The following is a 16,018-nucleotide window of genomic DNA, read 5'->3' as shown; positions in this document are numbered from 1 at the left end:
AGTTTATACCAGCAAGGGCTGTTTTGCTATGGTGACAGTTAAAAGGCATTTCCTAGCAATGCCTGGGGGTTTCCAGCCAAGATTCCAGCTAAGTGCCTGGCATTTGAGAAGGGAGGTTGAAAAGTGACCTACTAACAGGAAAGTACCTGGAGCCTAGAGCTCTGTGCTGTTAAGACCACAAAGTTGGGGCTGGCTTTGTCAATCCCTACTTCTGATTTGGCCATGAACCCTCACCCAAACTTTTACCTCTGCAAAAACTTGCTAGGTCTCATCTCCATGCTTAGGGAGAGTTAAATATAAACCTAACGAAACTGCCTTGAGGTCAGGACAGCCCCAAGAATTACAAAAAGGAGTAGGACATGTGAATCAGGCTTGCCAGACCCATGTGTGCTGGTGACCTGAGAGCCAGGCTGGAGTTCTAGGTCAGCTCCAGTTGGGCAGGATAGTAGCTACAGGTAGCTATATCTCGTCCATCTTCAGACAGTTGCCCGTGGCTGCTCAAGGGAAATTGAGGCAGTTCAGGGAAAAGGACCAGTGTTATACACACGAACATAGCCAGGTCAAGCCCAGGCATGGGGTCTAGGCACTCAGAGCAGACTTAATAATGATGATGCCTTTTCTTGAGTACAGACCAGGAACCAGGAGTTTAAATACACTCTCTGTCATCTTCCTACACCCCCTTTGAAGTATGTAGCATTTTTCCCACCTTACAGGTGAGGATTCAGATGCAAAAGAGTCTTGTGACTCTCCCAGCATCTACAGGTTGTCTGTGGGGAAGATGGGATTCTAGCCCAGTCTTTCTGACTCCAGAGCTTATGTATTCTTTCTACTAAATTTCATTATCTTTCCCAAGATATCTGCTTCCTCCCTTCTCTCACATAGCCTGAGGGAGGGGACATGTAAGGCACTTTTGCAACAAAAGTCTTTGCCCCTCAAAGGTGGAAATTTAAGAATATCATCATTGTTTTCAGTATCAGCATAATCATCTAACCAAGATCCCTTCCCATGCAGCTGTGCCTTTACCCTCCGGAGACCCAAGGTTATTCTTCTCTCATTCGCGTGAAATCCTTGAACTTGGTGTTAGAGTTAAGATAGTAATTCTTAAAATGTAGTTCCCATACAGGCAGCACTGCCTATCAATTAAAAAAAAAAAAATACAAGTTTTAAGGCCCTACCTCAGGATCTACTCAATTGGAAATTTGGAATAGGGTCCAGAAATCTGTTTTAACAAGCATCACTGGTGATTTCGGTGCATACTAGAGTTTGAGGAGCACTGAGGAAAAGGCATCCACCAGCTGCTATAATGGCTTCCTAGGTGGCACAGTTCCCAGGAGGTAAAGAATCCTCCTGCCAATAAAGGAGACACAAGAGATGTGGGTTCGATCTCTCAGTCTGGAAGATCACCTGGAGGTGGAAATGGCAGCCCACTCCAGTATTCTTGCCTGGAAAATTCCATGGACAGAGGAACCTGATGGGCTACAATCCATGGGGTCACAAAGAGTCAGACACGACTGGGCATGCTCAAAGGCAAAGCTACTGTAACAGAAAACCTCCCCCACCCAGAGAAGTTTATTTCTCATCCACACAAAGTCATAATGGGTGTTCCTGATAGGTAGGAAGCTTTCCTCCAAGTGGAAATTTACAGACCCACGTGGGTCTATAAAGCCATCCTGTGGCTTCACCATCCCCTAAGGCCCATGACTCCTCTGCATGTAGTCAGCAGACAGGGGAAGAGAGGGGATTACATGTGGGAGGTTTCTATGGAGCCAGCGGCAGAATTACTTCTGCAAACCCCAGGTAGGAAATGTATTTCCATGTGCAAGTGGTACTTGCCTATCACTGGAAGCAACAGCTGGAACCTGCAGCTAAACCTGCCCACTATGAGGTATGTGGGAGATGTGTGCCAGGCTGACACTGGTGAGAGAAGCAGAACTGTCACTGGGGCCTCTCCCAGAGATCCAAGGGGATGAAAGCAGTGGGTCAGAAGCAGGGACTCAGAAACATGAGCTGTAACTAGTGGGAGAGCGCAGGAAGTCTGCCATGGTAGAACTTGGCCATATGGAGGGACCCCTGGAACTTGGTGACTTGCCCACCCCCATAGCAGACCAGCACTTCTATCCCTTGCAATTTCCCCATTCCCCACCCTAGCCAGTTTCCATCTGTTCATTCCTCTTCTCTAAGAATCCCCGACATGCCACGTGGCTGCCTTTCTTCCGGCCCCATCCTACTTATAAGTCCTGCTGCTGCTGCTGCTAAGTCGCTTCAGTCGTGTCCGACTCTGTGCGACCCCAGAGACGGCAGCCCACCAGGCTCCCCCGTCCCTGGGATTCTCCAGGCAAGAATAGTGGAGTGGGTTGCCATTTCCTTCCCCAATGCATGAAAGTGAGAAGTGAAAGTGAAGTCGCTCAGTCATGTCTGACTCTTAGCGACCCCATGGACTGCAGCCTACCAGGCTCCTCCGTCCATGGGATTTTCCAGGCAAGAGTACTGGAGTGGGGTGCCATTGCCTTATAAGTCCTGGCTCTCCTCTAAGGTAAGACACAGGTGCCATGGAAAGAGCTTGAGTCTGGGGTCAGACCTAAGTTCAAATCTTGACTGCATCACAAGATTTGCAACGGTTGGTTCCCTTGTCTCATAAAATAGAGATAAAAGTATTAACCTTAATGAGTTGCGGTGAAAGCTAAATGAGAAAATGTATTTCAATCACACATAGTAGATAAGGAAGCTATTTTTGTTGTGCTGATCTTATGACCATGTGTTAAATCTTTTCTCCTAAACTAAAAGATCCTTGATGGCAAGGACAAGGCTTCTTGAGAATACTTAATCCCCAGCACCAGCTTCTGGGGCAGTGCCTGGAACCTAGTAGATGGTTAAGAAATATTTGTCAATATACAGTGTTCTGTTAATATAAAAAAAAAAAGATCCTGATATGTGACAGGTGGTAAAGACACACAAATCCAAAGTTTGGCCCATCCTCTGGGACTGGCATCCAGTTGTCATCATTCTTATACGCGGCAAGAATTGGACTCATTATTAAAATCCCTCCAAGTAACTTCCTTACCAGCTGTCCTTCAGGCTGCAATAAGATGACAAAGATCTGACATCTTCATCACACAATTACTAAAACATCCTTCTTGAGTTGCCATTTTAAAATGTTTGCCTAATTTAGCTGGAATTTGGGTTTAACTACAGGAAGAATGTGGGCTTGAATTTGGGGAAGGAAGGAATAGATGACTGAGGCCCTTAGACTCACTGAAAGACTTCCTTGCTAGAGAACGCCCAAGTAACAATGGCCTAGTCAAATAAAGCAAGTGACACAAAAGGAACCTGGAAACATCTTTTTTTTTTTCCAAAGAGCCTTAGAGCAGGAGTACGAAAAGGTCTCACTGCAGCTAAAAATCCTTCAGTGTCTTTCTAGGGCTTCAGGACACAGGTCAAGATGCTTGACCTGGTATTTAAGATCCTTCCTTCCTTCCTTGTATTTAAGATCCTTCCAGGTTCTGGCCACACCTCCAGTCTCTGCAGTCTTGTCCCCTCCTCCCATCTCTGATCCCCACTACTACATACCCCACTGACTGTGTGGACCTTGGGGCTCTTCCAGCTTCTCTCCTGACCAGGGCCCAGTTTTATTTCTTCTCCTGTGCAATGGGGCTGGTCTAGTCCATCAGCCAGCAAATAATTATTGGGGATTTGCTATGTACCCAACATGATTCTAGATGATGAGGGTAAAGCAATTAACAAACAGATAAAAATCCCTTGGCCTTAAAAAGAAAATAGACAACAAAAATGACCAGATAAATGTCAACAACACTGCCTTTTAAATGGTGATAATTGCTGACCGTATTAGTTCATTTTCCCTTTTTGCTGGCACTGGTGAGTAAAGGTAGCGAAACAAAACTTGTGCTTGATTCAGCGTATAAATGTTTTAATTAATTTATTTATTTGGGCACTAATAAATGCCACATTTATTACCATGTGGCATGTGGGATCGAACTTGTGCCCCTGCAGTGGAAGCTCAGTCTTAACTACTGGACTGCCAGGGATGGCCCTCGACGTACTGTTTTAAACATCTTTCTTTGCTGTTCTAAAGACTCAGAGAAATGCCCTGTACCTTCTCCTACCATTGCACTGAGACCCATTAACTGATATTTACAGCACATTATATTGTCCTTCTGACTAGATCAGTAGCTGCTTAAGGGCAAGGATAGAGTTTCATTTTCGTGAAGGCACCAGAGATTATCTACTGAATAAATGGGAGAAGGATTGTGTCAACCCTGGCCTGTCTGTCCACTGACCCTTAGTCATAAACCCTTTTCAATATTTTTCAATCCTTTCATTCTTTTCTGCCTCACAAAGTTTCTGCAACTCGTGCAGTGGGCCTGTCCTGGTTTCTAAAGGGGTCTACTGGGGTTAAAATACCTTGGAGCTGAGATCCCTGTGGACATTCTGGAAATACGCACAGCTATTTTCCAACCCAACTCAACAAAAATAAATATTGCAAAAGTCATCACCTGGTGAGCATCTTCAATTGCCAGGCACCATGCTAGGCCCTCGAATAGAATGTCTTTCTAGTAAGTAAAAAAATTCTCCTTGGTAATCCTCACAGCGCCAGTAACCGTGAGAAATACATGGAAATTACTAGCTGCTATCAATATTACTGTGTCTGAAACTACCGTTTTCCCCTGCATTAGAACAATCTGAACATTGTTAGGCAAAGACATCTAAGCAATTTTAAAATTATTTGAGTCATGACAGAGAGACTCACAACTGAAATATTTACCTTTCAATTTCAGGTGAGGATGTTCCCAGAGATGGAAGATGTGACAAGTTCCCGCATCACATGAGCATCAGAGAAAAGTTCCCCTGACAAGTCACGTGCAGAGATGGGAACCGCTGATTAAGGAGAGGATTAATTTTATCTTCCAAGAATTTCTGTCAGGAAAATACTCTCAGGTTCGTAGAATGGTGAGGCTGGAAAGGTCTTTTGAGGTCTCCGGCTCAGCCCCTTGGCCTGAGGGATGGGAAAACAAAGGCCCAGCGATCAGAATCGCACCCTAATTGTTCAGATTGCCTTTTTATATGCCCCACACTAAAATTCACTGCAGGAACAAATGAAACAAATAAAGGGGGTGTTTGGATCTTGAGTTGAGTATGGATATCCCTTTACTTAACAAATATTTATTCTTTGCCGGGCACTGTTCTAGGCACTGGAGATACAGCAGTAAACAAAGCAAACAAAAATCTCTGCCCTCATGGAGCTTACACTCTAAAGAGAAGAGGTGGACACTAAAGATGCATATGCATACAGGACTTCCCTGCTGGTCCACTGGTTAGGAATCTGCCTACCAATGCAGGGGCCATGGAATTTGATCCCTGGTCCAAGGAGATCTCACATGCCACGGGCAACTGAGCCCATGTGCCACAACTACTGAGGCCACGAGCTGCAACTGGAGTAGCCCATGCCCAGCAACAAGACCCGTGATGCCAAAAATATAAATAAATTAATTGCTGACTTTTTGCTGTTTCAGTCATTAAGTTGTGTCTGATTCTTGTGATTCCATGGACTATAGCCTGCCAGGCTCCTTTGACCATGGGATTTCCCAGGCAAGAACACTGGAAATGGGTTGAAGTAAATAAATAAATATACATACAAACATAAATAGCAAAGACTGCTAAATGACCATTAAAAATAGAAGTATAAAACAGGAAGGTGACAAGGAGGGCCAGTAGAGGAGGGGATGGAAACTTAGGTAGAACAGTCAAAGCCCTCACTTAGAAAGTGATAGAAGGAAGGGAGCCATGTGGACACCCAGCAGACAAAATTCAGACAGAAGGAACAACAGATGTAAGGGCCTGGTGAGTCCAAAGAACGCTGCGGAGGTCCATGTGGCTGGAGCATAGGGAGTGAATTGCAAGACTTTGGACATGAGTTCAGAGAGCTAATGAGGAGCTGGGGAGGGGTACACCATATCCTGAGGGTTCTGTGCCATCAGTGGCTGGTTTCCTCTTGTATTCATCCTTGTTTTTACTTCTCCCTTGCCCTGTGACTTCTGATTAGGTCTGGTCGATGGAAGGCACTGGTAGGAGATGAGAGAGAGGGAGAGGGGAAAAAAGCCAAGTATATCTCCCACTCTCTCTGTTTCAAGTGGTATATCTAGCAGGAGCCACAGCTTCTGATGGGTCCAGCTCCCACCAGACAGGCCTACCTGGTTCTGGCTCCAGAGAGACAGGTCTAGCCCTTGGGTTCCCTTTATTCCAGCATCCCAAGAGGAAGTGGCCACTCCCTGCAATCTCAGGGTTGCTTCATCTTCCCTTGGTTGCTATTCCAGATTTTCTAATGCCTTTGTAATAAACTCCCTGTATTAAACAGTCTCTTTTAAATTCCCTAGAGTGGGTTGTTTTCCCAGCTGGACCCTGCCTTTATGTAGGCTGCATAGGCCCTTGTAAAACTTGAGCTTTTGCTCTAAGTGACACGGGCAGTCACTGGAGGGCTCGAGCAGAGGTTCATGAAGGGCTTAGAAAGTCCAGATAAAGCATTTGTTTCCATCAGCCTTTCTTGAATTGAAGACACCTGTCCAAAGTCACACAAAATCTGTGATGGAACAGATACCTGGTTCCTGCTCCTCTGCTCTCCACTCAGTGTTTAATAAATGGCATTGAGGATCCAGAGATTTGAAAGACAAGGAAAGGTTTTCATATTCTCAAGCAGTTTGCCCAGGACTCCAACTTGAAGCCCTTTGGTGGTCAGGAAGGGAGATGACACTGCTCAGAGGGAGGCTTTCCTGGTTGGTTTCCCAGGAGTGCCAGCAGAGTAGAGAAGAAAACCCAACACTTAGGGAGCCTTTGCAATATCCTAGGCACCTTGCCAGGTAATTTCGCATCCAGTGGCTCATTTAATCCTACAAGGACACTACTCAGTGGGTATTTTTATCTTTATTTTGCAAACACAGCTTCTGAGTTTCAGAGAGTTTAGGGAATTGGTCCAAGATCACATACCCATTCCATTGACAAGTAGACCAAGGATTAATTAAGACCCCCAAGGTGGCCATCCAGGCAAGGGAGTAGGGAAGTCTTTGGAGAAAGGATTGGACAAGAGGCCAGATCTTTGAACTAAAAGTCATTTGGCCTCTCTGAGTCTCAATTTTCTTATCTATGAAGTAGGAATAATATCAAAGATAATCCATTTCAAAGAATGGTTTTGAAGGTTAAGATAGGCTACTGCATGATAAAGACTTTGTACATTTTAAAGCTCTATGCCAAAAGCTCTTAACTTGAGGTCTAGGCCTGAGCTTTGAGGTCCATGAACCCCTTGTGGTCGTTATAGTTGTTCAGACTTGAGGTTGATGCTAAAATTTGTATGTACTTTCCAACTCCTGCATAAGATGTGACTTCTCTGTTTGTCTGCCTGTGGCAGGAGAGTCTGTGGCTCCCAATAGCAGATTCTCAAAGGGAAAAATGACCCAAAGTTGGCTAGGAAGCACCCTTCTAGACAAATCTTACAAGTATTACAATATTAATAATGATTAGCATGCTATGGTGATTGTCACTACATATACATTTACTGAGCAACTACTACATATGTGTCAGGCATAATTCAAGATTGAATTAGAGAAATCCATGACCCCACATGGCTCACAGTTCTGTGGGGATAATGAACCAAGTGCAGTGGGCAGGTTTCTTGGAGAAGGCAGAATATGAGCTGGATCCTAAAAGATGCTGCTGCTAAAAGATGCTAGGATTCTTAACAGGTGAAGATGATACACGGGGTTGCCAGACAGGAGAGATGTCTTGAACAAAGACATGGAATGAAGAAGGTGGCAGGGCCTGCTTAGAGAATGCTCAGGTGGGATGGAGTCCAGGCTGAGATGTGGGATGAGCAGAAGAAGGGCCCAGCTATGGACACCTTCAGTGTCAGCCAGGATGCAAACCTTTCCCTCTGTCCCACTTTCTCCAGCTCATTCAGCCCCTTCTCTTCCCCAGCATGCATTTCAGGGCTGAATACCTATGGATGCTTGGAAGAGGGAAACCCTTAATCCAGATAAAAGCAAGACAGACTTGGATCCCAGTCCTAATTCATCTACTATCCAGCTATGTGACTTTAGGCAAGATCCTTCCTCTCTTTGAACCTCAGTCTCTTCATCTCTAAAATGGGAATAGCCATACTTCTCCTGCCCGTAGCATCCAGTAGGGTGTTCAGTCCTTAGTGGAAGCTCATTTCATGTCAGTTGAACTGGACTCTTGCAGGGCATCAAATGAGGCGGTAGATGGTCATATGATTAGAAAGATAAACCACAGACAGACACAAAGCCCTGTGTTATTGCCATGGTCACTGACCTTGAGCAGTTCTCACTGCATCCAAAGACTCTCAGCCCTCTCTCTGCACACCAAGGTCCCTCTGCTGCAGAGGAGACAGGAGGGACATTTATCAATTGCCTGAACTGATGCCAGACATTGGAAACCTCCCAATGCATGCTAATGCCATCGACCCTCACAGAGATGTGCTGGATTTTCAAACAAGCATATTTGACTCTGATTCACCTCTGGAGAAAAGAAAAGTTACATTATGGATATGAAGAAATATCAGGAACAAAGTCAGTCATCCAAACAACAACAGTTCTCTCCAGGCTTCAAGTTTCCCAACTTCTGCTTAGATTCAGGTGACACACCCTGGTTAGAGAACCCACCATGCCATCCACTCGTTTGATTATCTAACAAATGCTCACTTTGAGCAGACCCCGGTAGCACCAAGAGAACACAGAGCAGACCCTGTGCTGAAGAAGCTCCCGGTCTAGGGGCAAGAACAGGGCAGAACCATGGACCCAGACCACTGGGTAAGATGGTTCATAGGATTGAGTAGCCCAGAGTGCTGTGGGAGCCAGAGAAGGGAGCACTCACTAGCTTGAGGTGCACAAAGCCAAAGAGGTTTTGAAGATACCAGACCCTCTGCAGGCTGGGCACAGCTGCAGCCACAATGCTTCTGCCCATATCGTCTGCGCATCTGCCCACATCCTCTGCACCACCACACCAATGACCTGCAACCTTTCATCTGCTCCAGGGCATTTCATGCATTCACACCCCTGATTAGGTATGCAAAATGAGGCTTGGGAACCAATAAATGAACCCTTTTCCTGGAAGAAGATTCAGACAAAATCTCATAGGGAGAAGCCCCAGTTGGCTCTTAGAATGAGTATAAGTTCACCCAAGTTGTGGGTCAGGTACTCCGAATGGCATGTGGGCAGAAAAGAAAACATGGGCAGGGGGTGGTACAGAGTTCAGTGTAGCTCGAGCATAAGGGGAGCGTGGGGGGATGTGGAAGTTGAGGCTGGGGGCTGGGACAAGGTGGATGAGGGCCTTGGATACAAGCTAAAGAGTTAGGACTTTATCCGGTAGGTGATAGGAGCCCTTCATGGGTTGAAAGCAGGATAGTGACTTGATCAACCATCAGAGTGACCACAGCATTCTTGAAGCAGATTCAGAAGGGGCCATATTTTGCACATTGAAGGAGAAAATCCTACAATCTGACTCAAAGGTAAGAAAGTGCACTCCAGGCCCTAACAGAGCCTCAGCCAATGAGCAGTCACTTCCCCTGCTAGTCTGCAAGCGGCCCAGGACTTCCCAAGGTCACCATTCCTGACAGCCTTTGATGTCTCCAGCAATTCTCCCCCACTCTTCTAAACCATCACCTTTCAGCAGGTTCTACACCAAGGACAGATTTGATGGCGAGCAAATGGCCCAGTGGAGAAATAAAATGCTTGTGTTTCTTCAGCAGAGAAAGCTGCTGGGGTTTTTTGTTAACATTATTATTATTTTTCTCTGAGCCGTACAAGTGGCAGAACATAATAATATCATTTATTCTAACTCGCTCCTGCAAATCAGAACTTTTTAATATTTTCCTTTCAGATGAAAATGCCATTTATCATTATCAAATGAAGTGCTAATGAAAACAACATGTATAAGAAACACATTCACACAGCAGAGCATGATGGAGCACCTTGTCAGCAGTCCATAGTCTTGCCGTTAATTTGATTTCTGCCAAAAATCACTTAAGTGAGACTTGGGGATTTTTTTCTCAGTGCTCCAGGCCTTTCTACTGAGGCCTGTTTATGCCCCTCTCCTGAGAATGCTCTGAAATCCTGAGCCAGTTTTAATCTGACTTTTAATGGAACTCCCATTGATTGCATGAGGGATGTGTACATGATGAGGAGATGGGGTCATGCTTGCCCTTGTGTGCATCACTGCTCATGTATCTCACCCAGGATGTATGTGGCTGGTAGACTTTGGCTGCTTTCTGTTTAGGTATGTGTCTGTTATGTGTGTGTGTGTGTGTACTTCAATCTGGGTGTGCCTCAGTAAGTGATTACGTGTTTGTGTCCTTAAACCATGAGGACAGTATTTATGCCTGTTCGTTCCCCATTGTAGGCCCATCATCCAGCCTATTGCCTGACACATGCTAGGCACTCCATAAATAGTTACTAAATGAATTAAGTGAATATGCCTGCATGTCTCCACGAGGCCTGCGTTTTTGTCTGTATGGGTTCATATCTGTGTGACTTGTACATGTGGGACCTTCAAGGTAGGAACTATCCCTTATCTCTTGTGCTTCATACAGTGCCTGGCACATGGGAGGCTCTCCGTAAGTACCTGCTGAGTGAAAATGTCTAGGGGTTTCCACATATTTTTTTTAAATGCATAATATAAAATCAACAATTTTGGAAATTTTTCTGGTGGTCCAGTGGTTAAGACTCCACACACCCAATGCAAGGCTCTGGGGGTTTGATCCCTGGTCAAGGAACTAGATCCCTCATACCACAGCTAGGAGCCTGCATTCCACAACTAAGACCCAGTGTAGTCAAAGCAGAAATTAACCATTTTTGAGTGCACAGCTCATTGACGCTCAGTATAAATTCACAGTGTTGTAAAACCATCACCTCCATCTAGTTCCATAACATTTTTATCATCCCCCCAAAGAAACCCTGTACCCATTAAGCAGTCACTCCACATCCTCCTGCCGCCAGCCCCGGGCAACTGCTAATCTATTTTTTGTCTCTAAGGATTTACCTGTTCTGGATATTTCATATAAATGGAATCATGTGACTTTTTGTGTCCAGTCCCTTTCACTTAGCATAATATTTTCAAGGTTCTCCATATATGTTTTCATGTTTCTGTATTTAAGTCTGTTATTGTTGTTTTAAGTCACTAAGGTGTGTCTGACTCCATCACAACCCCATGGACTGTAGCCTGCCAGGATCCTCTGTCCATGGGATTTCCCAGGCAAGAATACTGGCTTGGGTTGCCATTTCCTTCTCCAAGGGATCTTCCTGACCCAGGGATCCTGCATTGCAGGTGGATTCTTTCCTGCTGAGAAACTAGGGAAGCCCATTGGTATGTATTACGTGTTAGATTTTCGGCACAACAGGTGTATCCCGAGGACCTTGCATAGGGTCCAGCAAGGAACAGCTAGCAATGAAGAAGCCTCCTTTTGCCATTTCTCCATCCCCTTTCCTGTCTGGCACTACTGAGCCTTTGGGTAGTCTGTTCCTCAGCCCAGATCACCTTTCCTCACTCCCACCTCTGCTATAGCCAAGCTAACTCTGAATGATTCCTTAGTGATCTGCCCAAGTGTTATCTACTCCAGGCAGGCTTTCCTGACCCCAGGCTGGGTTACAAGAGCCTCCTGTGGTCTCCCACTGCCCCACTGTGCAGTCATTGACAGTCTACACGTCTCTCTCTCTTTATTGGATCATGGGCTCCTAACTGACAGAACTGTATCTTCTTCACCTTTGTAGTCCCAGTGCTTAGCATGTTTAGCTTATAGTGGGTAGCCATAAGCGTCGGTTAAAAGAATGATTTTTTTTTTTTTAGTAAAAGATGTTCCACGTAGACAGAGCAGCCTTACAAAAGCCCTGAGGCATGAGAGGGTGCATTCATTTTCAAAAATTTCTGCAGTTTGACATGACTTGAACCCCGGTGTAAATCAAGAGGAAATAAGAATTTAAATAAGAAGCAAGAAGCAGGAATGTGTCTATCGTGAACCACACTGAAGACAGTGGAAAGTCCTAGGAAGGTTTAAGCAAGTGCATGACATGGTCGATCCGTGAACTAGAATGATCGGTCTTGCTATCAGGTGGAGGATGAGTTGGAATGGACCAGAATACACGAGGGCGGAGCATTTAGGAAACCGCTGCAGAAGCAGGAGAGAAATGAGGGTGGCTTGGTCCAGCATGGTGGCAGTGGAACTGGAGACAGAGACTTGAGCAGCGCTCAGAGAAGTGTGGTCTGCAAACTGGAACTGATTTGTGAGCTATAACCAGCCCATAATGAAAGAAGTACAAAAAGGGAAAGGTAAGAGTAGGGACTTAGAAACCTTTATAGAGATTTGATATTTCAGAATAGCATTTTGATATTGCTGAGATGTTCTTATTGTATTTTATAGGACTGTTGGTCCAGAACATAGCAAAAATGGAAAAATTAAAGGTCCCTCACCACAGATCATTTACAGGACATGCTAATGAGCGGGGTATGTTAGAAACAGGGAGAGAGGAACAAGGATGTCCCCAGCAAGACTGTCAATGACACAGGCCATGTCTGAAGGCTCTCTGTGTCCTCAAGCAACCCCCAGGGTTCATCAGGATGGAGGGTGAACAAGGTCGAGGCTCCTGCCGAATGCCAAGAAAGGTATCTTAGTCTGTTTGGGCTGCTATAACAAAATACCATAGACTGGGTGACTTCAACAACAATAAATTATTTCTCATGGCTCTGGAGGCTGGTGAGTCTGAGATTAGGGCATCAGCAGATTTAGTGCCTGGTAAGAGCTCACTTACTGCTTCATAGTCAGTCATCTTCTTGCTGTGTCCTCACATGGAGGACGGGGCAAGGGAGACCCCTCTGGGGTCTCTTTTATAAAGTCACTAAGATCATTCATGAGGGCTTTGTCTCATGATCTCATCACTTCCCAAAGGCCCCTACCTCCAAATATCATCACGTTGGGGCTTAGTTTTCAACGTATGAATCTTGGGGAGACACAAACATTCAATCTATAGCAAAAAGTGAGGAAAAAAGCTGGGCCCAGAAGGAAAATGGGCTCTGCGTCCAGGTGGTCAGAAGCTGCAGAGGCGTCCAGCTGTGCTTCCTTCTACCACCAGCTCTGCCCTTGCTCTGCCTAAAGGAACAGGACAGCATGAGCTTCTGTGGAAACTGGAGGCATGGAAGACTCTTCCTTATCCTGCATTTAATCAGCCACCAAGCACTGTGATCCCGAGAGGCAGTCAAGTGTAAGGTTGAGAGCATGGACTCTGGAGCCAGATTTCCTGACTTTGAATCCTGCCTCCACCACATATTAGGCATATATAAATATATATACATCAAGTGCTTAGAACAGTGCTTGGCATATGATGAGAGTTCTGTGTCATGGCTGTTATGGTTAATGCTATTATACTAGTTGCTTCTACTTCCTACGTGTCACCTGGATAAACCTGCCCTCTCTCTATGCTTACCCACTGTCCCAACCCAGGGAACCGCCATTTTTCTCCCCAGACACAGCAGCCTCCTCTCCCCCAGTGGCCTCCATGTCTTCCATTGGAGTGTCCTTTGCTCCACTCTTGCCCCAGAACACTCTTTCTGAACCTTGAATCTGGCCATGCCACTTCCCTGCTTAAAACCCATCAGCGGCACTCCACTGTCCCCAGGAGGAAGTCCATGCTTGCAGACATAACTCACTATGCCCTTCATGAGTCAGCCCTTTTGATCCTCTCACAGCCTCAGCATTTGCCTCAATTGCCTCCACACTCCATGCATCAGCCTCCTGAGCACTTCTCAGCTCCCCACAGGGGGAGCTTTTGCATATTCTGATCTCTGTGTCTGGATCAGCAGCCCCTACTCCTTCATCAGACCAGCTCCTCTGTCTCCTTCAAGCTACAGCTTCTGAGATGCAGCTTCTGACTCCCCAGGCAGAATGAGGAGCCCATTTGCTGTGTTCCCATAAGCCCCATCCCTCCTCAACAGCGCTGACCACACAGTGTTGTCTTCCGGTACATATCTACCTCCCCAGACTTGAGCACCTCCAGGGCAGGCTCTGGGCCTAACCCATCTGTGCAGATGCTCGACAAACCCATATAAAATGGGATTGAACTGGAACCAGCCCAATATTGCATTTTAAGAGCCAGAAAGCAGAATAAAGTGGCTGGATCCAACTTCTCCAGGAGAGGCTCGTGCGTGGGCAAAGGGAGCAGGGGATGTTCTTTTCTCACACAGTCCTCTTCCTGCTGCCAGCCCCCTTCTCGCCATGTGAGTCTCGTGAGTTGACTCCAGATGGGATGGGCTTGGCAGTGGCTGCCTGGCTGTGTGCCCACCACCCGTGGGCACCCAGGAAACACTTGCTGAAAGGAGCTGAGGACCATCCAAGCAGTCCAGCTCTCCAACTCCTGCCAGGAGGCATTGGAGACAGGAGTAGGTGGCAAGCAGCAGGTAGGTCACCTGAATGTCCAATATCTCTATGAACTGGAGTCCATAATCCCTACTGTAATGATTGTTGTGGGTGGTCAAGAAGGTCACAGATGTGGGCACATCATAGGCACTTTTTATTCCTGCTCAACCCTTGTTAACTTTCTTGGCATCACCAGGGAAACTGAGGTGAAGAGAATGAGAAAAATCACAGATTTGGGTAGGATCCCACTTCATTTCAGTGTAGATAAGAAAGCCCTCTGAAAATGTACGATATCTGCCAAGGACTTGGCTTGTTTTTAAAAGCCCCCATGGGTGGTGAACTGGGCACTGATTTATAATGTTTAGGAAGCAGAGATAAGCAGTTCAGGAAACATAAGGTTGTGTATATATGGAAGGGAAGTGAACTGAAACACTACTGTTGAAAAGAGCTAACATTTATAGAGAGAACAGTGCTATATATATATATATATATATATATATATATATATATATAATCCAGAGCATCTTCTTTCTGTATCCACTACCCCTAGACACTCACGTACTTAGGGGTTGACTGTTCTCTTCATTTGGGAACTTGACTGAGAACAAGCTTTGGAAATTTTGCAAACCCGAGTCCACATTCTCGAACAGCTCGTCCTGTTAGTCACTTAGTCCCTTCACCATTCAAGTCTCAGGCTTCTTGTTTGTAAAATAGAGACTGTCATACCCACTGTGCAAGTGTGAGGATTGAAGGAGGTAATGTATGTGAAGTACCTAGCTCAGCTCCTGGCCAGTTGTAGATGCTTAATAACTGTATTCCCACTCCCTCCTACTCTTCCTAATCATAAGCTCCCTTATTTACTTATTTAATGTATCCTGTATGTGTGTCTCTCAAGCTCCATTCTAAGATCTGGGAAAGTAAAGACCAGGATGTAGCCTTCCTTGCCTTATTCAGAGCACCTAGTTCACTTTTAAAAATAATAAGAAAGATGGGAAAAGAGAAATAAGTTTTCTCCATTTAGCCTGAATATGGTACGCTGAGAAAGACTGCGACTTTAAAGTCTACTCAATATAAGAATTTAATTCTCCCTAACTTTTCTCCTTCCTTTTCTCCCTTCCTTTCTCCCACAAATGTTTATTTTCCAATCCTGGAAACACAAAGATAAATAAGACATAGTCCTTACTTTGAGGAGTCCACATTCTAATGTGGGAAACATCACGTAGACAGATGTTCACAAGACACGGGTGCCTCTATGTTGCGTGATGTACATGCCCACAGTGGAGACCAGTGCTGTGACAGAGGGAAGCTCCATAGTGTGGAGGCCACAGAGGACACCTGAGAATTCAGAGAAGGCTCTTTGGAAGAACGTATTCATGGGCTAGATCTTAACAGAAAAGTGGGAAAGTGACATGCAAGAGCAGGAATGAGAAGACATAGTAAAAGGAGTGCAGCCATCAGAGTCAGGTAGACTGCAGTTCAGAGCCTTCTCCCTGTGTGGCTCAGGATGACCCATGTACCCTCTATGGAATTCAGTGTCCTCTTCTGTAAAGTGAAGTAATAATACCTGCAGAAAAGGTTACCATAGGTTTGTTGGCA

The 16,018-nt window shown here is 45.5% G+C and overlaps 1 long non-coding RNA gene across 1 annotated transcript; it reads left to right on the top strand.

Annotated features, from left to right (window-relative positions):
* The first annotated feature begins 1,746 nt into the window (after positions 1 to 1,746).
* LOC129656248 (uncharacterized) lies at positions 1,747 to 5,448 on the top strand. Its single transcript, XR_008716299.1, has 3 exons — positions 1,747 to 1,797; positions 4,794 to 4,953; positions 5,205 to 5,448. It is a non-coding gene; the product is annotated as an uncharacterized LOC129656248 (long non-coding RNA).
* Positions 5,449 to 16,018: the final 10,570 nt, after the last annotated feature.

Source organism: Bubalus kerabau, chromosome 6, assembly GCF_029407905.1.
Source record: "Bubalus kerabau isolate K-KA32 ecotype Philippines breed swamp buffalo chromosome 6, PCC_UOA_SB_1v2, whole genome shotgun sequence".
Lineage (NCBI taxonomy): Eukaryota > Metazoa > Chordata > Mammalia > Artiodactyla > Bovidae > Bubalus > Bubalus kerabau.
This window is presented reverse-complemented; position numbering and strand designations above follow the sequence as displayed.